At 41.8% G+C, this 23,070-nt stretch overlaps 1 long non-coding RNA gene across 3 annotated transcripts in view; it reads right to left on the bottom strand.

Annotated features, from left to right (window-relative positions):
- The window catches only part of LOC140704200 (uncharacterized), a 34,039-nt gene extending 11,408 nt beyond the window's left edge, over positions 1–22,631 (bottom strand). For 2 of the 3 annotated variants that reach the window (XR_012083329.2, XR_012083328.2), the window contains exon 1: positions 92–22,631. This is a non-coding gene — a long non-coding RNA (uncharacterized LOC140704200). The remainder of the gene's footprint in view (positions 1–91) is intronic. The other variant, XR_013541534.1, reaches the window with a different exon arrangement.
- Between the last annotated feature and the right edge of the window lie 439 nt (positions 22,632–23,070).

Raw genomic sequence — 23,070 nt, forward strand, 5'->3', positions numbered from 1 at the left:
CAACAGGGGCAGCCCCCAAAGGGCAGCGTGTAACAACGGCGCCTAATTAGAATGATTTCGGTGTAATCATTAACTAGCATCTAACACCTACCAGAGAATTTTCTGTTTAAACTAAAACATGACCCTCCTGGTGAAGAGGCCTTGTAAACTGTCGACGAAATAAAAATGTGACAGGAAAGGTCAGGGCAGCGCGTATCTGAATTGCAAGCAGGCCGCGGACGCCACCGTCGGTGGTGGTGTGTGAACAGGCAGAATGGCGGTGGCTCTTTCTTTTTTTTCGGAGGGGGGGGAGATAGAGACAGCGAGCTTTCACTGCCAACAGCAGCAGTTGGGAGAAATCCTCCCGGACTAATTACCGAGGTTTGGGGGGAAAAAAGGGCTCCTTCTTTTTGCGTGTGTCTCTTTCCTCCCCTTCCTCCGCTCCGTGTCAAAATGTTCGCATCCTAATTGCCCCGTGCCAAAAAGATGCGTGTGTGCGGTCGATAAAAGAAGGGCGTGAGGGGGGGGGGAAGAGAGGGGTCTTTGTTGCTGTAGCGGCAATGCCGGTCACCGGCGGAGAAGGCAAGGTGGCCCTTTCTGACGACGGGGCTTCAGCCCCCTGCCGGGGACAGCTTCCTTTCCCGGAGATCTTTTCCAAGAGCATCGCTTGTCGGGGGGGGGGGGAAGAAGATGGGCCGATTCGTACACTCCCTCGACGCGAGAACGATGTTGCATAGCTCCCTGTCACATAACACACGCAAGACACGTGTTGCCATCGTCCCAACCGGCTGGGTAAAGGGGGGGGGGGAGAGGCAGCGACCCAATCTGCAAGAGGCCGTTTGTTTTGTAGGTCCCCTGGTGAAACCAAAAAAAAAAAAAAAGGAGGGCGGGAAAAGGGAACCTATAAACATCGGAGTGTGTATGTGCGTGTGTGCGGAGGTGGAAAAAGCATGAAAACATTTCTTTAATAGGTGAGCGTTCTTAAAAGTTAGAGACAGGCATCATCAACAGAAAAAAACAGAACGCCAGATTTGGCGGGGAGGGTGTTATTTATTCATTAGGAAGAGTCGCAAGCGCCCCGCCAACCCCCTCCCCCCCAGAGCTGTGAGTGTCGCACAGATATTTATTTGTACAAAAAAAAAAAAAAAATGCAACCGCAGCGTCGAAAGCAAGCGTTGTTGCTTCCCCCACACACCCCCACCACCCCCGCAACACACAATGCCTTTAAAAAGTACTACAGATGCAGAGGGAATTTTTTGTACTCCTGGGACATGTTTTAAAGCTGAACCATAAAATGGAGTGCCGTTATACAACACTACAGGCAACATTTGCTTGCCTCTTTTCTCCCCGCGTTGTTACCGTTTTCTGTCCCCCTCTGCTCCGCTGAAATGATCAAGGGGCTGAAGCAAGTCCCCTGTGAGGCGAGGTTACAGCGTTTGGGGCTGTTTAGCTTAGAAAAAGAAAGTGCGCAAGGAGAGACATAACAGGGGGAGATAAAACTCTGCCTAGCGAGGGGAAAGTGTAGGGGGAGAAGCATCTCTCCCTCATAATTCTATAGCCCTGAGTCTCCTGCTGGAGCAGAACTGGCGAGGATTTTCAGAAAGATAAAAGGAAGTACTTGTTCACACAAGACGTAGTTTAAAACTGTGAAATTCGCTACCACAAGGAGTGGTGATGGCTGCCACCGCACAGGAATAATGGATATAGTAGAAGTGGAGAACTGGCAGGGGCGTAGGGAGCAGCTGATGTTTAGGGCAGGCTGTTTTCCTCAGCACCTTGCTCAGGGATTTGGCTTTGCAGTAACCATCTCCTCCCCTGGCTTTTCCCAGCTGGTGAAAGCCCAGGTGAAGCTTAGAGAGTCCAGACACCAGCTGGAGGTACACACAGCTACCTCTCTCTCTGCACGGTGTTTCCTCTTGACACCATGGCCCAGATGGCTTGGGACCAACTTATAGGTTAAGATAGCACGTTATTGTAAGAAGGAACATCTTAAAAGCTGAGGATATCTGATTGTCACAGTAAAGCTTTTTCACATCTCCTGCAGTTTTCAGGATGTCTGATGAAGTGGACTTGCCCATGAAAGCTCTCATTAAAAAAAATGTAAAAGGAAGTCTTTAAGGTGGCATCACATTTCTCTCCCCCCCCCCTTTTCATTTCTATTTTGCTTTTTCATGTAGTTTTCAGATTACTGTAGCTTGTTTTGTTTTGTGACCTGTGGTCAGGAGGGAAGCACAAGCTTTGTTTGGAAATGTGAAAATGCTTAGTCATGGTGGTCTGCCTGAATCACATCTCTAGAACAGTAACAAATTCCAGTTTTTAATGGTTGGGTGGGTTATCAACAATGTATAGTTTGAATTTCAGTCAGTAGCTGAAAGAGTTGTTCCTCCAGGTGCCAGCTCTGTAATCTTCTAGCTTTTGGATTGGGATGGCCAGTGGTGAACAAAGAGACACTGATTGCTGTAGGAATTGCTAACTGAGCACACACAGCTGCTTTACCTGCAAATCACTGTCCAATCCCATTGGGATGGTAGGTGTGTCTCCAAAGGGTCTCCAAAGGTGCCTAGAGCAGTAGCTGCTCCAGCTGCTGGTTCATTTTCTAGCTGATTTCCGCTCTGTTGCTCTCTTGCTCTGTTTCTCCCCTGATGAGATGAGGTCTAGGGATGGGGGCGGTCTAGCCTTGCCTTTGGGAGCTAAATTTGCAGGCTAAATGTGGCCTGTACTGGCGGTCTCCCATCTCTGAATTACAAAGTTGTTGTAAGATGCATTTTCAGTTTTATATCACATCTTATTCTGCTATAGGGATCTATTGTCCCTAGACTGTACTGCCAGATTCTAGTAGATTAATGGTTTCCAAGTTTGGGTAAGCCAGGGTTGCTGTTATTTATTTTTTTAAATTAAATTGGATGTTGGATGAGAGAAACTGATCAATGTCAATCGAGGCAAGGGCTTTGGACTTACTCTTGAAAGTCAACCACGGTATATTCAGCCTTTTGTGGTATTGGATTAAGGCTGCCATCTCTTTTTTTTCCTGCTAATTTCCTCATCACACATTTATGGCAGTCAGGTACAACAACCTGTAGTGTTGAATTTGGCTGATGCAGGTGGAGGGATAGGAAATCTTGATGCATCTTATTTTTGTTCACAAATATTTTCATTTTCTGGACTGGAAGTACTTGCCTCTTAAAAAGCACAAATATAGGAGAAGCCAAAACTCAGCCTGTCAAAAAAACAAAACAAAACAAACAAAAAACAAAACAAAAAAACTGTGAATGCTGTTCTTTTAAAATTAGCACTTCCTGTTTTCTGATTCTGGGATTTTGTTTGATGATGGTTTTGTAAATTTTTATTGGTAGTCTGATTTTAAATTATATGTTTATGATGTTTTTTGAGTTTAAAAATTTAAATATTTGTTTAAGCTGCTCTGAGATCAACTCTCTTTGTTGCTGTTTAGTCTTTTAGTTGTGGCCGACGTTTCGTGACCCCATGGACAAGAACACGCCATGCCCTTCTGCTTCCACTGCCTTCCAGAGTTGGGTCAAATTCATGTTGGTAGCTTCAGTGACACTGTCCAGCCTTCTCATCCTATCTCGTCCCCTTCTCCTCCTGCCTTCACACTTTCCTAACATCAGGGTCTTTTCCAGGGAGTCTTCTCTTCTCATGAGATGGCCAAAGTATTGCAGCCTCAGCTTCAGAATCTGTCCTTCCAGTGAGCACTCAGGGTTGATTTGTTCCCCTTGCAGTCCAGGGGGCTCTCAAGAGCCTCCTCCAGCACCACAATTCAAAAGCATCAATTCTTCAGTGGTCAGCTTTCTTTATGGTCCAGCTTTCACTTCTGTACATCACTACAGGAAAAACCACAGCTTTGACTAATTGGACTTTTGTTGGCAAGGTGATGTCTCTGTTTTTAAAGATGCTGTCGAGGTTTGTCATCCCTTTCCTCCCAAGAAGCAGGCATCTTTTAATTTCGTGGCTGCTGTCACCATCTGCAGTGATCAGGGAGCCCAAGAAAGTAAAATCTGTCACTACAATAAATATTGTAGTAGTATAATATAAAACGTCCTCTGTTCTTTCAAAAAGACAGCTATATGAAGGGTTTTGGTATCATGCAAACTTAAATTCAACCGCTTAGTTAATAACTGAGTTAAAAGGCAGCTGTTTAATCAATTAAACATCCTTTAATAGGCTGAGAGGCCTAATTAACATCCATGTTAGTAAACATTATATGGGAAGCAGTCTTTAGAAAGTGTGAGTGGCTCCTTCAATAATTATCAAAGGTTGGGTGAGACTTACTTTTTCAGTAGGTGAAATAGGATTGTACATGGTTTTATCACATGAGGAGAAGAGAGGGATCACTTGAAAGGGCGTGGGTGCAATCCGTTGTGCTGTAGCAGCTGCATAAACCTAACATGAAAGGAGCTTTAGGAAGTTACTTTTGACTATTTTGAGTCTCCCAGCTGATACGGCTAGGAGCTATGTTGACTGCACATTATGGGAGTTATAGTCCAGAAAGGGATATTTTCCAAGTTCTGATAAGCAGATTTGTCTCCCTTTTCTGGATCCTGTATGGGCCTCTGAGCTCCAGATTATTCAAAAGTATCACTCACCACATTATGAAGTGGCACTCTCAGATAATAAGAGCCAGGATGGTAGTCAAAGTGAAGACTACAAGTGCATGATTCAGTCCTCATTCATATGCACAGTGTTTCATTTTAAGCTCAGCCTCATATTTGACATGCCTGAATGTCTGCTGATCATGAGAAAATGGCATGATCTTGGCTAGGCTTAGAATGAAACCCTGTGCACATGACTTAAGCCTACTCCCAGGGCTGAATTATATCTTTACACTGGAGAGATATGTACTTGTAATCTTCACATTGACTACCACCAGAAGGGCATCCTGACTCTTATTATTCAAGAGTGCCACTTCATAGTGTGGTAAGTGATACAAATCCATATGGACTTTTCATCTTCAAACCCAACCATCCTTCACGACAAGAGACGCTTTGATTTGCAACTGCCATTAACCCCAGCCAGCAATCATAAGGGTCAGTGGGAACTGTAGTCCAAAAGATGGATGGCCAGAGATTTCCCACCCCGCTCTAGAATGTCCTTTCATAAAACAAAACTAATTTTTTTGGTGCCTCACCTTCTGACTCTAGATTCCTCTCTTTGTCATCAATATTTCATTGCTTTCTGGAGTATGTATTTTTACAGACCCTGCAATGGCCATCTTCTGCAGTTTATCATTCTCAAAGGGCTTATACAAGGTTTCAGTTTTCATTTGACGATATGTTGACAGGTGGGCAACCTGGTATGATGAGTGTGCAAAACACCATTAATTTAAACATGATTTTAACGGACAGAAGGCTTAAGGCAGCTTCCACCATCCCACCTAGTAGACCAATAGCCCTGCTAGCTGGGAATGATGGAAGTTGTTGTTCTTATGGCTGACTTTATCTTCTGTATAACCCAAGCAACTCTTCCTGAAAGCTCAAGTCCTAAAACTCAAGTCATGAGAATTCGTATCATCCCCAACTTCCTATTGACCGAATATTAAATACCTCGAATCTATGTGTCACCTGATTAAAAAAGCTCTTTATCAGGTATAAATACAATCATCATTCCACTTGGTTCCATCCCCACACTTGGCCCCATACTCAGTTCCATACTATGCACCATGCAGATAAACCTGCAACTTTATGTATGTGCACCACATGTCTGAAGAAGCAGATTCCAGTACATACAGGCTCGTTATAGTAGGACTTCCCTATCTACGGCATCAGTATCCACTGATTCACTTAACTGTGGTCACCCATGGTCAATGAAACTGGCACCCAAAACAGTTTAAATTCTGGCAGATTCAATCCTTGGATTCAGGCCAAGTTTTCAGAATGCAAGGAGCACAGAGAATCTATGGCAGGGTTCATACTAGCTTGGTAGAACAAGGGGCAGAATAGGGAAAAAGTTCCTCTCACTGTACAAGAAAATAATTCATAAATTAAACTTTAAAAACGTATTTACTATGTGTTTACTATGCATTCACTACTATCTGTGTTTTTCAGTATTTGGGTGTGTGTGCTTCAGAACTGATCCCCCACAGATACAGGGGTCTTACTGGAATAAAGTAGCTAGTCTTAAATATGCTATCATACCTTTGTTTTTATTGTATTTTTGTTGTTATTTTAATACTGAAAGATATTTTGGCATAATGGTAGTTCTGGAATTTCACTTTTGCAAGGCTGCAGGTCCGCTCAGCCTTAGCCATTTCCCAATTTGAGGCATGACTTCATTTCCTTTAATCATTGCTTTTCTAAGTACATGGCACAGAGGTCATACCTACAGCCCTTAACATTACGTGTATCAAAATACATATAAGGTGTCAGAGGGCCAATATTTTCCTATATTCCCTTTCTTCTTTTCTCTTTCCCTTTGTATTACATTCTCTCTTTAAAAGAAATTGATTCTTTGTTCCAAAGCAGGTCATTGTAGCAAATGTTTTAAATCGTTCTCCTACTTGTGATATATAGACTTCCCTTTAATCTTCTCTGCATTCCAAGCAGTAAAAGAAAGGACCATAATTTTTGAAAAATGATTTTTTTTCTTCAATAAATTCTCTCTGCTAGTAACATGACAATGCCTTTTCCTAGATTTTTAAATTCTGCTGTTGCTCTTTGGCTGCTTCAGTAAAACTGGTGTCTTTGAATTCTGGAAGTAGCAGTGAAACAACAACAACAACAACAACAACAAAAACTTATCCAATCCCTGAATGAGATGGCACAAGATAGTAAGACTACAGGTGGGGTAGAGATCCAGTATTTGCTAATGCCATCCATACCTCCATGTAAAACTAAGCGAGCCACCTAACAGTTGGAGAAATAACGTCATGCCTCCCTGATCAGGTAGTTTTCTATTTACAGAATTCTTTTCCTTCCTCTGCAGATTATTAAAAAATATATATTCCGTATCTGCAGTCTCAATTGTCAAAATCTATTCTGTTCCTTTAGGACGCTTGTCATCTCCTTTCTATCTCATTCTGCTGCACATGCGGCAGAGTATTTGATTAAGATCTCCAGTATGAATATAAATAAATGATGAAATTTGATGAATTGTTTTAAAACAAATTGAAATAAAATGATCTCCCTTGTGCTGGAGCAGCAAATTAAAAAGGCACCACTGTTCCCAACGTGGCGAGCACCAATGATGTTAAAGATGAGGAGTCTCAGAAAAAAAGAGGTAGCAACCCTAAATTCAGCACTATATTCAGCATTTTTCCTCTCACAATGAAAAAAGTGCTTTGCACCTATACCTAAAAGAGACCGGTGAATGGAGGGTCAAGTTTCAAAAAGAAGTTTGAATACAGAAAAGGATTTCGCCAAACAAGGCCTTCATTTTTGGGCCAGGGTAGAGACCATAAAGACAAATATCCTCTCCCCTTTACTCTTCCTTGTGAAGGAGCATGAGTGTTACTGAGATGTACACCTGAGCTTCCCTTCAAAAATAAACTTCTCTTTAAAAAAACTCTTTTAAAAAAGAAATATTTTCAAAATCTGTTTCTCTTTTCAAGCTTCTCTGCTGGAGCCTTGCCGTGCCTTTCTGACTGCTAATTGAGTGCTAGTTGAACTGAAGTTCTCATCAAACACTCTGTGCAAATAGGAAATACTAAAATCCACTTCCAGAAAAAAGTGTTGTTGAAAGCAAAGGTGTGACTAGATGAGCGTTTGTCCCACAGTTTTGTCTGGGTTGGGGAGGGACTGGTTTGCTCCTTTTCCCAGCAACCACACAATGTATGTGCCATACCTGAGAACCAGCCCATACCTGATCAATACCCACCTCTGTCTTTTGGTGTCCCTGTCAGGTGCTACTTCTTCTTTTTTTAGTGTAGGTAGGATCACTCCAGTTTGGTTCAGTTTCAGCATGTGTGATTACTGGGATCAAATTAAAGCAGATTGCTTAAGCTCCCCCTTTGCTTGAGCCACTTAACGATCTTGAGAAATGGAAAGTTTATTTCCTGCTCTCCTGCAGAGGGAAAAGGAAAGGAAAATTTCCATTTCATTTTAATTGTTGCTAACTGACACAGCACATCAGCGATGCTTTGAAAGGGCTCCCCCCCCCAGCCTGGTCAAAGCATCACTTATGTGCTATAACAGTTAGCAAGAAATAAAAAGAAGTGGAAAACGTCCTCTCTCTTTCCCTCTGCAGGAGAGCAGGAAATAAACTTTCCATTTCTCAAGATCATTAATTGGCTTAATAAGGAAAGCACAGAGGAGGAGACAGGAAGGGGAGACAGGAAGGGGATGGTTTTCATTTTCATTCCCTTTGAAAGGGATCAGTCTAGATTGTGTTAAACATGATTGCTCAGGTGTGGCCTGGTCAATACTTGCATGTGGATGGAAGGATCACCCCAAATGATATACCATTCCTCAAAGTGACCCTGCTTAGCATGACTTAGACTAATCCAGGCTGAGATAATTCGGTCATCTATTCACACCCAAAATCTTGCTTTAAGGGTAGGAAAAGGAGCAGAAAGTCACAGGAAAAGCACTATGTAAAACAAGATGAGGGAAATATATGGATCACAAGAAAAATACAGATAAAATCATTGCAGAAGCTGGTATTTAAAGGAGAACAAATACTCCATCTAGCAGAGCTGTTATTCAGATTGTGGAACAATTTTGAGGTGAAGGCTTTGTAGTGCCTGATGGGCAGGGATTGGACCTTCAAGTCACCTGAGGAAATAAATGGTTATTATGGCCACTACTGCACTCTTGAGTGATGCCTTTAAAGCACAAATTAAATCTGCTGGGATGCTGATGTCACATAAATCATGTCTGGCTCAAGACATATTGCTGCCTTGGGTAGAACAACAAGTAACATCCCTTCCCTAAGTCAACATGCATCGTATCCAAGATCAGCCCAGTTATTTTCCCACCCAAAAAAGTAAAACCCATATGTTCTTCTCCCTCATACAGTTGTGCCCTGCTTAACGATTACCCCACATTACGATGAATCCGCTTCATGATTATGTTTTTGTGATCGCAAAACGATCTAAATGGTTTTTTTTCACTTTACGAAAATTGGTTCCCTGCTTTGGGAACTGATTCTTCGCATTACGACGATCAAAACAGCTGATCGTCGGGTTTTCAAAATGGCCGCCGGGTGCTCAAAATGGCTCCCCGCTGTGCTTCGGGGTGGATTCCTCGCTATACAGGCACTGAAAATGACCGCCGTATGGAGGATCTTCGCAGGACGGTGAGTTTTTAGCCCATTGGAATGCATTAACCGGGTTTTAATGCGTTTCAATGGTTTTTTTAATTTCGCTTTACGACGTTTTCGCTCTACAGCGATTTCACTGGAACGAATTAACGTCATTAAGTGAGGCACCACTTAATTGCAACAATAACTATTGAAGTGTAACTAGTAATTTGCTGCCCTTTTTTGAAATCTCAATATCAGCTGCCTCAATCTGTGTAGCAACAACAACAATCTTGGAACTGTAGAGCTGGAAGGGACCCCATGGATCATCAAATCCAGCCCTTGTTAAGAAGGCACAGTGGGGAATTGAACATCCAACCTTTGGCTCTGCAGCCAGATGCCTAAGCCACTGAGCTAAATGGTAGGTCTGGCCCTCACATAAATTCAGCTGTACAGCTGGGATGCTATATGTTTGGGCTAACAGTATACAGATCAGAGACCAGGCTGGCTCTCTCTCTCTAGGCAGAGTGAAGCAGCAGTTACAGGACAAGTCATGTGCAGAGGTCGGAGGGCAACATTTGTGTGTCTGCGCTCTATAGCTTGTCCTGCATCTTAGTGCCTTCAGATATAATGGAGGATATTATTCCATCACAAGTGCTGAAGTAATCTGCAGTTGCAAACTCACTTATATCCTATTTGTGGGATGGGGGTTGGGTACAGAGCATCCTCTTTGCCCTTCTCCTCAGGCAAAAAATTTTCTGTGGTTGCCCATAAATACCATTAATTCTTGTGTGTTTCCAGGTGTCAGGCTTACTATTTTGTTGTGTTAGACATGATTGTTTTCTATCTGGAGGCTCTTCCAGCCATTCCCACTTTTGTGCCAAATTTTTTTACCAGTTTGAGTATGGCATAAGCATCAGTCCCTGGATAAGTAAGCATCCTCTCCAAGCAAAAGCTCTCAGTATCAAGGGGGAATACATTTGCTAATCTCATTGCCACTGGAAAACCAGTTTTCTGCTGAGGACACTTTTACGATTACCTCCTATTCATATTTCACTCCATTAATTAGAATTGTTTCTCACATCAGGGTGCTTGTTACTTAACCTTCATGCCTTCATTTTCATGCCTCCTAGCCCTGCATTAAATCCGTGACTGATAAGATGCTTTAGCTGAAACACATTAGCGTAATAAAAAACAGTCTGTCTTCTGGTGAGGCCTATCTGTATATATCTTTTTTTTTCAGGAAGTGGGGGTGATACAACAACCTCCAGTTGGAATAATTTGCTGAAAACTGGAAAGAGAGGCAGAGCAAGGAAACAAATAAAAATAAGAGAAGAGCTAGATAGGGGTGGGGGAGCTCCAGTGCTTTCGGCAGCCCCCAAACCAGGGAGGGCAAGGAGAGGGGGCAGTGAAAAGGTTTCCTGCTTTTGATTCAGGCAGCTTGAGAGGTTTCCCTAATGACTGTTCTTTTGTGAGCCGCCAAGGCAACATCCATTCATCAGGCTGTAGCTTAATCCAGATATACACTAGGATGAAAATTCAAGGTGGACGAAGGTTAACTGACAGATGTTGAACATTCTGACTTGGAAACCATGAACACATACGTGGCCAAGTAATAAGTTAGCAGGAACACAGACAGCATTTGCTAGGCCACAAGAAGCCACAACAAAAAGCGGAGAGAGTGTTAGTTTGGATTTTAATGGTACATTTAACTAATTCAAAATTACTGGGGAGCTCTTGGGGAAGAGGAGCTCAGAGCTGCATTAATACTAAATGAATTCATTGTGTTTGGTGTTATTGCAGTGAATAATAGCAAATGAATTAAGGCAATCATGGGGCAAATAAAACTGCTGGGACAATAATTTATACAAGTAATTCTTCAGCACAAAAATCTTAATTTGTTTTCTGTGCAATTGTGATTCAGAGGTAAGGGACAAGCATTATATATCTCCATACGGTTCTTCCTGTGCAGTGGTTCATCATGAAATACCAGGTTGTAGAATGTTGTCTCCTGGAAAGCTCATAATTCATCCTGAGAGCCCACGTTGTGAAGTTCTCCTTTGGGAGGCTAGGATGGCCTTTCCTTCTTGTCTTTCTAGTGACAGGTGAAGGCCGCCATTTTTAGTCAGGCTTTTACAAAGAAAAGCAAAAAGTGTGCTGCTTATATACCGTGCTTAAAATACTCTCTGGGTGGTTTACAGTTTTTTATTATGCAGGCTACACTTTGCCCCTCCAGCAAGATGGGTACTTAATTTACTGACCTTGGAAGGATGGAAGTCTGAGTGAACCTCAAGCTGGCTAGCTGGGATTGAGCCTGCATTGTGAGCAGAATTTTGGCTGAAGAACTGCAGTTTAACCACTGTGCCATGAGACATCACAAGACACCACTTCTGACAACTAAATGGGTAGTAAAGAGTTTTGGTTTTGGGTGCTGCACATTATTAATATTTTATGTGTGGTTGTTTGGGTTTTTCAGGCTCTTTGGCCGTGTTCTGAAGGTTGTTCTTTTTGACGTTTTGCCAGTCTCTGTGGCCGGCATCTTTAGAGGACTGGAGTAGGAACTCTGTCCATTCATACTGCAGTCCTCTGAAGATGCCGACCACAGAGACTGGCGAAACGTCAGGAAGAACAACCTTCAGAACACGGCCAAAGAGTCTGAAAAACCCACAACAACCATTAGATCCCGGCCATGAAAGCCTTTGCAAATACATTTCATGTGTGCTTTAGGTGGTTTTTAACTGCTTTAATTAATTGTTTTAATACTATTATACCTTTAATTGCTTGTAATGAAATAATTTGTCATGTTTTTAGTCAGTTTGCTTTTTTAAAAATAATTTGTGATCTGCCTTTGGCTCATTAAATGGAAGAAAAGCAGCATAAAAATGAAATGAAATAAATATATAAAATTCCCCACTCCCTCAACAAAAAGATTGTGGTGATCTAGTAAGGTGAAAAGGGTTCTCAGCAAGTTATCAACAGTTACCAGCACCAGCATATAAATCCATTTATTAAAGAAAGACTCTGGACTCTTAATAACCAGATTTATAAATACAGTATGAGAGAGAACTAGTACATGCAAAGGAGCAGAAAGCTGTGTAATTCAGACAAAAAGAGTGCGAACTGGCCCTACTGTTGGGTAAAGAGAGGCGATTGCCTCAGGTGGCAGATGGTGGGGTGGTTGCAGCAGGGTGTTGAAGGAGAAAGTTGTGTGCTACAGTGTCTATCCTGTGGCCCTGATGCTGTCCTGATGTTTTCAAGTATGATGGAATTTACTGTCGTGACATCAGTGCCAAGTAAACATTAATTACTAGTCCAGTCAGCTTTTGTACATGAAAGGAGAAGAGGATTTTACCTTTGTTTCAGGCAGCAAAAATGCCTCTGGCTGATCTGGGGTAAGTTGGACAAAATGCTTGCTTGCTTGGTTACCTTCCCTTTTAGTGGACCTTGGTGGCTCCCCAGAGGGAGACCACAGCTGCAATACAAGGATATCTGCAAGCGGGATCTGAAGGCCTTGGAAATGGAAATCAACAGATGGGAAACCCTGACATCTGAGCGCTCAGGCTGGAGGCATGCGGTGCATCATGGCTTCTCCCAATTTGAAGAGACCCTCGCCCAGCAGGCTGAGGCAAAGAGGCAGTCACAAAAGCAGCAAAATCAGGGAGCTATACGGGGTACAGATTGTATTTGTCCTCAGTGTGGAAGGGATTGTCACTCTCAAATTGGCCTTCTCAGCCACACTAGATGCTGTTCCAAGTCCTCCATGCAGAGCATGATACCACAGCCTCTCGAGACTGAAGGATGCCTATGATGATGGTGGCTTTTCATGGCTCTCCAACTAGCACTAGATTTAGAGGCAAGCTATCCTCTTAATATCCCACAATACCCCAGCATTGTGCACAAAAAGAGGCATTGTGAGAAAATAAAGAGATAATTGGATCCAGATGCCTGCCACTGCTTAGCATCCTGGGCCATGGGGGAAAAAGCTGTGGTAAAGGTAGGATAGGCATCAGCTGGAGACCATCTCAGAGTGTGGAGGCCCTGTCAAAAGCCGCTACTTCTCAATATATGTGTAAGTAAGATATAATATTTATAAAATCCGGATGTGGAATGTCAGGACTCCATCTAATGGGATATGACATATTCTCTGGTTGTTTACCAATGAGAGAATGTTGCTGTGCCAGTAGTCAAAGGCACTCACCACTTTATGACAGCAGTGAAAATATGGATCCATCTTGATGAGCCCCAACAACAATTGTGTATTACCCTTTAACAGTTGACTTAGGGAAGGACTAGTTCTGAAAATGAAGAGAAGACTCCCCAGAAAAGACCCTAATGCTGGGAAACAGTGAAGGCAAGAGGTGAAGGGAACGTCAGAGGACGAGATGGTTGGACAGTGTCATCGAAGCGACCAACATGAATTTGACCCACGTCCAGGAGGCAGTGGAAGACAGGAGGGCCTGGGGTGCTCTGGTCCATGGGGTCATGAAGAGTTGGACACGACTTAACGACTAAACAACAAACAACAAAGTTCTGAAAAAGCATTCATTGGAGACTATGTGTAGTGGTTAAAGAACAGACTGGAAGTGAGGACTAGTGACACCACTCAGCCAGGAACCACACTGGGCCATTCAACCTAGCTTACCTCAGAAGGTTGTTGTGATAATAGTAAAATCAATGGGGTGAGGATTCTGAGCTCTTTGGGAAAGGGCAAAATGACAATACAGTGTAAAAAACATTATTGTTTGTTAATTTAGGAAAGCCCATTATGAATCTGATTCATGCACAGAGAGCTGTCACTTCTTGTATTGAACCTTTAATTCATTTTCTGGAATGACAAAAGCTGTTTTTTGCTTTTAAAAAAAACCCACAAAAACCCAGGACTTGATCAGATGGGCGTTTTTCCCAGTGTTTGGTGCTGGTTCACTGGTTCATTTCTTTCTGGTGATCATACAAACTGATTGCTAGAACTAACCAATTTGTTCCTGTCAGGGGCTTCTACTTTTTCAGTGCAGGTAAGTGCAGTTTAGTTTAGTCCATTTCCAGCTTATGTCATCACTGGGAACAGCCCCAAATCAAACCTTGCAGTTTTCAAAGTTGCCAAGGCTCCTTCTGCTATCAGTTTCCAGTATCGTGAAATAGCGTGATAAACAAGTCACTTCAGGATGTTGGCAAATTAAACACTTCCCCTGCTCCTCTGCAGAGGAGTAGGGTTCAATTTTCCAATATCCTGAAGTGGCTCATTCATTAAGCCACAATACCAGAAAATGACAGCAGAGGGAGCCAGACTATATCGGGTGACTTGAGCTTGATATGTTATTTGGATGTGAGGACCACACCAAACAGCATATCATTCCTCTCCCTCCTCCCGACCTTAGACAACCCTTAGTCTACACCAGCCCACTCCAAAAGGGCCAGTGTAGTTGTAACCAAATCACACATTTTCTATGTAGTCTGAGAAAAGTGTTATATTCATGAATACAAATATTTATTAGTGATCTGATCTGATCAGTTCTCAATATTCTTGGAGACAACAAATTCCTTTTTATTTCTATGCATCATATTAATGGGTTCCTGTTGCTTGTCGTTGGGACTGTATTATTTCTTTTTTTGCAGCTGGAAGCTCCTTTAGGTAGTAAATAAAATGTAATTTGTTTGTAAGTAAGAATGTCAGGTGAGGGAGAATGTTACTGTTGCCAAGATTTTGGTCAAAATAACCCATCAAGGAATCCCAGATCTCTGTGGAAGATCTTAGCTGCAAGGCTTAGACACCAAGGCTTAGACACCAAGCAGCATTTTGTTGTTTTTGTTGCCTTTGTGGTGTTCACAGTTTGTGTCTCTGCACAAATCTATTGCCTTTTCTTCTGTGAACCTAACCATTCATGTACAGCAAGCTCAAAAAGTTGGGCTGATTCGTCACAAAGACGCAAACAACATTTTCAACACTCCTATTTCTTGCTAGTTTGTGCAATAAGGGGACAGGCATTACATTTTCCAACACTGCACATTTAGAAAGAATAGACTAGACTAGTTTTAAAAATGTGCAAAACTTATCAGTGAAAAGCAAAAAGTAGATCCTGCTGCTTCTTGTTTGAGATAATATTTTAGGTATCCCCTTTGCTGAGCAAGGACAAACCAGATCAGTTACATCCCTATTTACAAGCTCTAGACTGATAAAAGCGAAGACACTGTAAGTTAATTAACTAAATTCATACATTTAGCCCAGTGTCTGGCTTTTGCTTTGAAGACGTACACATCTCCATTTCCTGTGTAAAGTCCAAGGCTACAATCTGAGCGATCGCATTTGATTTCCTGTAAACCCTATGCAGCAAAAAAGGGAACAGATTTGGAGAGTCCATCATATCAAATCAGCTTTTCTGAAATGCAGATAACCCTAGTCTGACAGGGAGTTGGAATAATCCATAGCTACTATTTTCAAACCTTTTCAGACTTTCCCAAAACAGGGAACAAAGCATATATTTAAGAGACACGTTACGAGCAGCAGCAGTCCTACCATTTGTTAGAATGAGGTGGTTGCCTCAGGCGGCAGATTCTCGGAGTCACCATTGGTAGTCTCTTGGATATTTCTCCTCAATTGCCCAGTTGGTTTATTCTCTTGAGGGGCCACACAGTAGCCACTCTACTAGTCCTGGGTCCCCTAAACTAACCTGTTGTTTCAGTTATAGGGAAGGACACCTCGTGTTGGCAGTGTTCCAGGTAATAAACAGTAGTCCAACTGTTTCTTATTTGAACTCTCTGCATGGACTTGGGAAAAGGTGCCATTTTGTCATTCAGCCCAGACGCCCATCATGTTTTGAGCCAGTCCTGGTCTTAGGGCCAGCCCTGCTGTTACGTAAAATTAGGCAAGTGCCTCAGACAGTTGACCTGGGATACTATAACTTCTTATTACTGTATTTTTTTTTAAAAAAAAATTATTACCAGGAAAGAAAATGTATACTTGGAGATTGTCTGCCCTGGGAGTAAAATAGTTCAGTTGGTCTTAGGTAATATGCCTTTAGATTCTGAATGGATGAGGGGATTGCCGTTTGTAGCTTTGATGGGAAAGTGCCTGGGAATGTCCCTGGTCATGTATGTATGGGACTGAAACTAAAGAGCCCATTGCTGCTGGTCTTTTTATCACAATCTGCTTACCTAGAGAAGAAAAGCTGCCCATAAGGATTTTGATAATAAGGCTTTGATAGACAGGCTTTTGGGACATCCTTATTGTCTGTGTTTTTAAAGCAGTACAGGTAATTGGTGTTTGGCAGCTTTTCTAGCTATATTTCTTTGGCTAGGCTGTGTGTTAATTACCTAAATTCACTCATTTAGATTCATCCCTGCATGTGGTTTGGCATGGAAGCCTCTTCCTAAAGAGACTTTCATGTCTGTTTCCCTTGCATCCGTGCTGGAAGCCTTTTTTTTTATGGCACTGTACCTCACAATGTTATTGTTTGTTTTTTAGTTGGTAAGGAAAACAAATATTATGAAAATAAAGAAAAGTCTCTGAACAAATGGTGGCAACAGCCGAGCACTAAATATAAAATTAATTAAGAGAAACAGTTGGCTTACCCAGATGTCTGTTGCAATTCTGTGGAGATAACGTGAACACAGGAGATGCTCAGGACTGGCTGCTTGTCCTTAGGACGAGGCAGAAACCTCATCCTTTTTAACAGCTAGATCAGGTACTTGAACACCAGCTTCACTGCTAATAGTTGCAGGGTTGTTAACTCTCATAGAGCAGGGTGGGATATTTTACTCTGCCAGAGTCTGATTTTATTACAACATCCATATTAAAAACTATACCTAAAATATATGCATGCAAAGATGCTGTAAATCAAAATGTTATAAACACCATACTGAATGTCAGTCACTTGCCATGTGCAGCTTATATATTTTTTTAAAGAGGAAAAACAAATGAGGGAGGGGGGGAAATCCTGTCCTACCAAATTTTGTGACAACCCCCCCCCCCCCCACATTTTTAGTCCCAGCCATTGTAAGATACTGGGCACAAAAAGAAGGACAGAAGGAAGAAAGGCAGGCAGACCCAAATACCATTTTGTGGGGCAAAATGTCATGGGAAAAGTAGAAGTTGTTGGAGAAAATGCTTACTAACACTGGTTTTTTAGTGGGAGGGTTTTTTTTTTAGGACCCAGAGGAGTGCTTACTTCTCACTAACCTATTAGCAAAGGCTGTTTTCCTGAGCTTGAGACAAACCATGGCTCTTTTCTGCTTGTCTCTGCTTCTATTGTTTGTTTGATTTCTCTCTTCCTTCCTGACTTCCAAGGAGAGCAGACATGAAACCACTCTGTTCCAGGCCTTTTCTTTCACCGTGTGGTGGCAGCTTTGGTGAACTGAGTCTCCTACATGGTTGGGGCTGCAGTTCCTTCCTTAATTCTCTTAATTCTTTTGATTGGATCTCAAGATCAGCTTTCTTCTCTACTTTAAGCTAATTGTAGAAATTATTTCTTATATACAAGGGTTGGAGTTGGGAGTTTTTGCTGTTCTCTAGAGATGGGCATGAATAAAAAAAGATGATTCGTTGTGATTTGTATTTTGTCAAGCCTGATGAATCACAAATTTATGATTTTTTTTCCTGATAAATCAATTCATTGATTTGTCTTGATTTTAAAACCCCATAAAACAGCCACCCAGGCACCTAGAGACACCAAAATCGCAGAGAAGTTTCTCCCAACTTTCCTCTACAATCAGGGCTGGAATCTCTTCCAAGCGAGTTGCTAGAGGGCACTTTCCTGGAAGTTTCTAGATGCCGGGGGGGGGAATCTGCCTTGAGGTACCCTCTCTGTGGGTATATACCTCGGACATCTGAAACCCAAACTTCACCAAATTTGCAGAGCTTGCAGAGGGGAGTCATGGGAAGTTTCTCTGTCATTTTGGCATCTCGAGGTGTCTGGAGGCCTGTTTTATAGCCCAAAGAATTGACAAATCAAAAATCACTAAATTGCATTGATTGTATTTGTCGCAGTTGTCGCTTCTGATGAATACAAATGGATGACTTAGCTATTTTTGATGAATATTGCAATCCATTTTTAAATTCACACCCGTCTCTACTATTCTCCCTTCCTATTTTTCCTGCACCAGAGCTAGATTTTATACTCCATACTTTGTTAACAAAAAAAGGAATTAATCAAAGTGGCCTACTTTTTCTCAGTCTAGAGGTCTCAAAGAACCAATGGCTACATGGAATACGATATTAGTAGACTTCTAGTCAGTTGGTCTGTCCACATCCCAGGACTTAAAATCAAAGCCTAGCTGTACTTGCAGGTAAAGGCCATTAATAGCATGACTAACCTCTGTCTTAGAATTTGGACCTCTTGTCTTTAACAGAGCTCAATATGTTCTTAAACTGTTATTTAACAGTACAGGAGGAGTTCTTCCACACTGAATGAAGGTTCTCTGTACAGCTTCCCGTAGAATTTTCTGGACTGGGAATATGATTTTACTTACTAATTCCTTGAGTGTTTTCCAGACCCAGCAGGACTCTCTTTATACAAGATCTTGTAGAAATGTGTCTAAAACCACACACAAACATGGGAGGATTTCTATTAGTCTCCCAATGTGATTTTGGCTTCTGATGTATTACTCACATAGCCTCAGCTTAGCAAGCGTGTGTTCCCATAAAAATATCCTATGAATATGCAGAGGTAGCAACTGTGTAAGGGGATAGCCGACTGATTCAGGTCTGACACATTGTTTAGTAACCCACGGTATACCATGCAAAATGCTTGAATAAGGGAGGTTGTATAAACCTTGGTGGCAAATTGCTGCTCATTAATGAGGTGCTGGTTGCATTTTGGGGCCTATTTAAATATTTCTGTCAAAACTATATTTGTATATTCAAAGATATTTCTTGCACAACAGTTTTCCCTCCAGAATACCTTTTTTTAAAAAAATAAAGAATCAGGACAGAAATAAATTTAGTTCTAGTAACTCTTGAACCTGCTCCTTATTGAGAGCTTGGAAAAGTAATTTTTTTCCCGATTGCACCTCTCAGGATCCACCAGCCAGGGTGATGTTGACGGGGGTGGGGGTGGTTCTAGGAACTGTAATTTAAAAAGCTAAATTTTCTAAGCCTTGCCTGTGATAAACTCAGTCCAAACTGTTTTGAATGTGCAAAGATTCTATAAACTCACTTCATGCATCATGTTATGGCATTTGGGACATTGGTAAAGATGGGATATTCATATTTGTCTCCTTGGGGAGACGAATACAAATATCTCCACCACAGGTGACCAGGCCCTTTTGACCCTCCCCCTAGGACCTGCTGGTCTACCTATGGCTTGCAGCACATGTGGCCATCCTTGTTCACACTGTACCAATTGTGGAAGCAGCCTGGCTGGGGCTTCCCTGACTCACTGCGCTGCTGACCACCCACATCTCCTTGCTCAGGTACGGTGGTGCTATTCGTATTTGTCTCTCCCAGGAGACAAAGACGAATATCCCATCTCTAGTCATTGGGTAACACTGCTGTCCTCTTTCTTCATCTTTATAATCTGTTCTATTCACACTACCTACAACTTTGACTATTTTATTTGGATGGTGTTTGAGCCTGTGATGACCTACTCTTCTTGATCATTTGCAATGTCACTGAAAAATTTCAGTTGCTATCAATCCCATTCTGTGGATTGAGACCTCCTTTGCATCAAATTGGGGCTCGGATTGGTTAGTGAATTCACTGGCAACCATGGGCCAGATCCTGGACAAAGCAGGGAGATTTTGCTCTGGTTCCTCTGAAAGTTCTCTTCAGCTGACCCTGATTTGTATGACAAGGAGGAAGTCTGAAAAGCCGAGAACAATGGGATATTTTCAAATTAACATTACAGTGGAAATCTTTTCTTAGAAATGAATACCGTGCACTCAGTGGTTATTTAACTAGCTTGATAGACATGACAGGCTTTATCACTTATAACTAACATAGGCTGCCTTTTGATCTCTGTACAATAAAAAGGCAGACAAAGTAGCCGGTTGTCTTAACAATGTTGATTCTGCATATTCAATAAAATATCCCCAGACTTTCAAATATTTAATGTACACTATTCTGTCTTCCCCAACTATACTTTTGCTGCTGCACACTTGTGATTTCAGTGAGCCCATTCTTTGTTTTCTACTTTCCATTACATTATTATTCTGGTCTTTTTGCTATCTCTCTTGGGGACTTTTAAGCATTATGTTTAAAACAAAAATTTTTAGATGTCTGTTTTTATTTTATAGGCATCTACCATTACCCATTCATTCCAGTGGAGTAAGGTAGCCCTTACGTACTGTTCTTTATGCCTTCAAAGTTGCCCACAGCACTCAAGTCAGTACACCAGAGATTTGGAATATCTGTATATATCCAGCATGGTCAGAGGGCAAATTCTGGCATGAAGAATACCTTGTTGGATAGAGGAGACCTACAAAGGCTGATGGGAGTGATATTCTGCAAAAAGAATTCTCAACATAAATTCCTAGATATTAGGACAAACAAAAATGCTGTCAAGTGACAGTCTTTTGCCTGCACTTGGCTTATTTCTGCAGTTATCACTTGCTATGAGTGTCACTGGAGTAACAGTCATTAGAAATCTAAGAGATATATGGTATAGTCCCATTACACAGGAGTAATTCCCATCCACCACAATTAGATTTTGCTTTCAAATGTGAAATGTGCAGTACAGTATGTAAAAGGGTGACTAGATGGTCAGATACCACGGGATTTGCTCTGCTTATAAAGTGGGTGAATGTGAAGCTCCCCCCCTTGTCTGCATGTACAAGATGGAAACAAATTGGTCCAGCCTATTTAAAGCGAAACTGGCTTTTTTTCCTCCAGAGGGCTGGATTCACTTGTGTTTTTCTCTCTGTAGGCATGGTTTTACTTTTTCAACTGTTTTAACTCTTCTCACTGTTCATTTATATGTTTATTGTTATATGTCTATTTGCTTTATTATTTTGTGAATCACCCAAAATAGTGCATTGCATTAATGGGGCAGTATATGAACAAAGTTAATTAATTAATTAACTAATTAATTAATATTCCTAGGAAGACAGGGTGGTGTCTTTAAATGGTGTTTTCATGGTTTTCAGGCTAGTGAGAGCACACCCACACCGTCATTCCTTTCCGCCATTGTTCTCCAGTGTTTTGCAGTAAGAGATTGCCAAAAATGTGAAAGAGTAATGGAGAAACAGGAATTAAATAGGATTAAATTAAATAGAAATTACTGTATACTGTGTTCCTCTTCTGTATCAGCAATGAGGCATTGCATTAATATAATACTTTATCACTAGATGCTCTCTGCACCTACAAACACTTACACTCACTCACTAACTGACAGACAGACAGACAGACAGACAGACACACACACACACACACACACACACACAAACACACAAACAAGCAGGGTGAAATGAAAGACATTTGAAATGCTTCTTTATAGACCAGTAAAATCTCATCATGCAATAAATGAGCTTTTGTCGATTAAAACACCACTTCATTAGGTTTGTACCAGTGTGAAGAACTTAAAGCCGAAAAACCTGTGTTGCTAAGAACTGCTGGTTTAATATCTAAGAGCAACTTTCCTGGCTTAAATTCATCTTGTCATGTATGTTTAGATTTTAAATGTTGAACTTTACTGTTACTAACTTTAAGTTCTTCACACTGGTACAAACCTGATGAAGTGGTGTTTAAATCCATGAAAGCTTGTGTACTGTATGATTTTTTTTAGTGATCTATAAAGATACTGCCTATTTTTGCATTTGGATTTTTTTTTTACCACATGGCTACCCTTTACTTCAATGGAATGTTTCTGTAACCAAGGAGCTTTGCAACTAACCATAAAAGGAAAGAAGAGGTGGGACCAGAGGAAGGAAGGAAAAAGGGTTGGTGGCGGGCAGGATTACTGGTCACATCACAAACAATATGAACAGCGGTCACAAATTAATCCACAGCCCTTTGGCCACTTTTTGCGATTTGAAACGTAATGCAGGCTCCAATTGAGTTTTGCAGCATAACCACAGCCTAAGATAATGGGAATGTTCCATTTAAACAATGTGAATGGCAGTTGTTTTATCTCACTGTTCCCCAGCCATCCATGGTATACATGGGTGTGTGACAGAAGCTGTCAGGATTTGACATTTGGTAGCTGAAGTAGTGTAGAGTTTAGAGTGTAGGGGTGGAATGTAAGAAGCTGCCTTATACCTGAGTTGTACCAATTGTCCATCTGTCCCACTATTGTCAACTCTGACTGGCAGCTGCTTTTCATGGCTTGAAGCTGAATCCTTTCTTCACCCAGCTGAAAGATCCCTGTTGTTCATGGATGGTCTTTTCTAGGTACTACTAGGCAGACCTGCTTAGCTTTTGAAATGAGGCAAGATCAGGTGTATTCAGTGTGCTATAGTGATCTGGTTTTGAAGATACAAGTTCAAATTGAGCCATGACAGAGTATGACCTTTGGTCAGTCGTACACTCTTGTCCCGAGTGATAAAAGTTCTGAGGATAAAAGTTCTGAGAATTGTGTGCATCATCTTGAACTCATTGGCAAAAAAGGTGGGGTGTAATGTAATAAATATATAAATTATTTGTTGATGGCAACTATGTGTAGATCCAAAATTATGGTGGCCACTCTCGGCTGCACCCCATAGACTAGGGGTATCAAACTCAATTTACCTGGGGGCCGCTGGAGGCAGAGTCTGAGTGAGGCTGGGCCATATCAGATTTTCTGCCAAGTGGAGCAACAGCCTGGGGCTCAGAGGAGAAGGAGGAGGAGGAGGAGGAGGGGCGCTGAAGCCCTTGTCGCCGGCCACGACCCCCTCCGGTTCCTTCACTACCACCACCACTAGCAGCAGGACAAAGAAGCGGAGAAGGGCGGGAGCACTGGTGACGGCCTAGCTGGGGGGGGAGGAGGGCCCAAC

The sequence above is a fragment of the Pogona vitticeps genome, chromosome 2 (assembly GCF_051106095.1).
Source record: "Pogona vitticeps strain Pit_001003342236 chromosome 2, PviZW2.1, whole genome shotgun sequence".
Classification (NCBI taxonomy): Eukaryota; Metazoa; Chordata; class Lepidosauria; order Squamata; family Agamidae; genus Pogona; species Pogona vitticeps.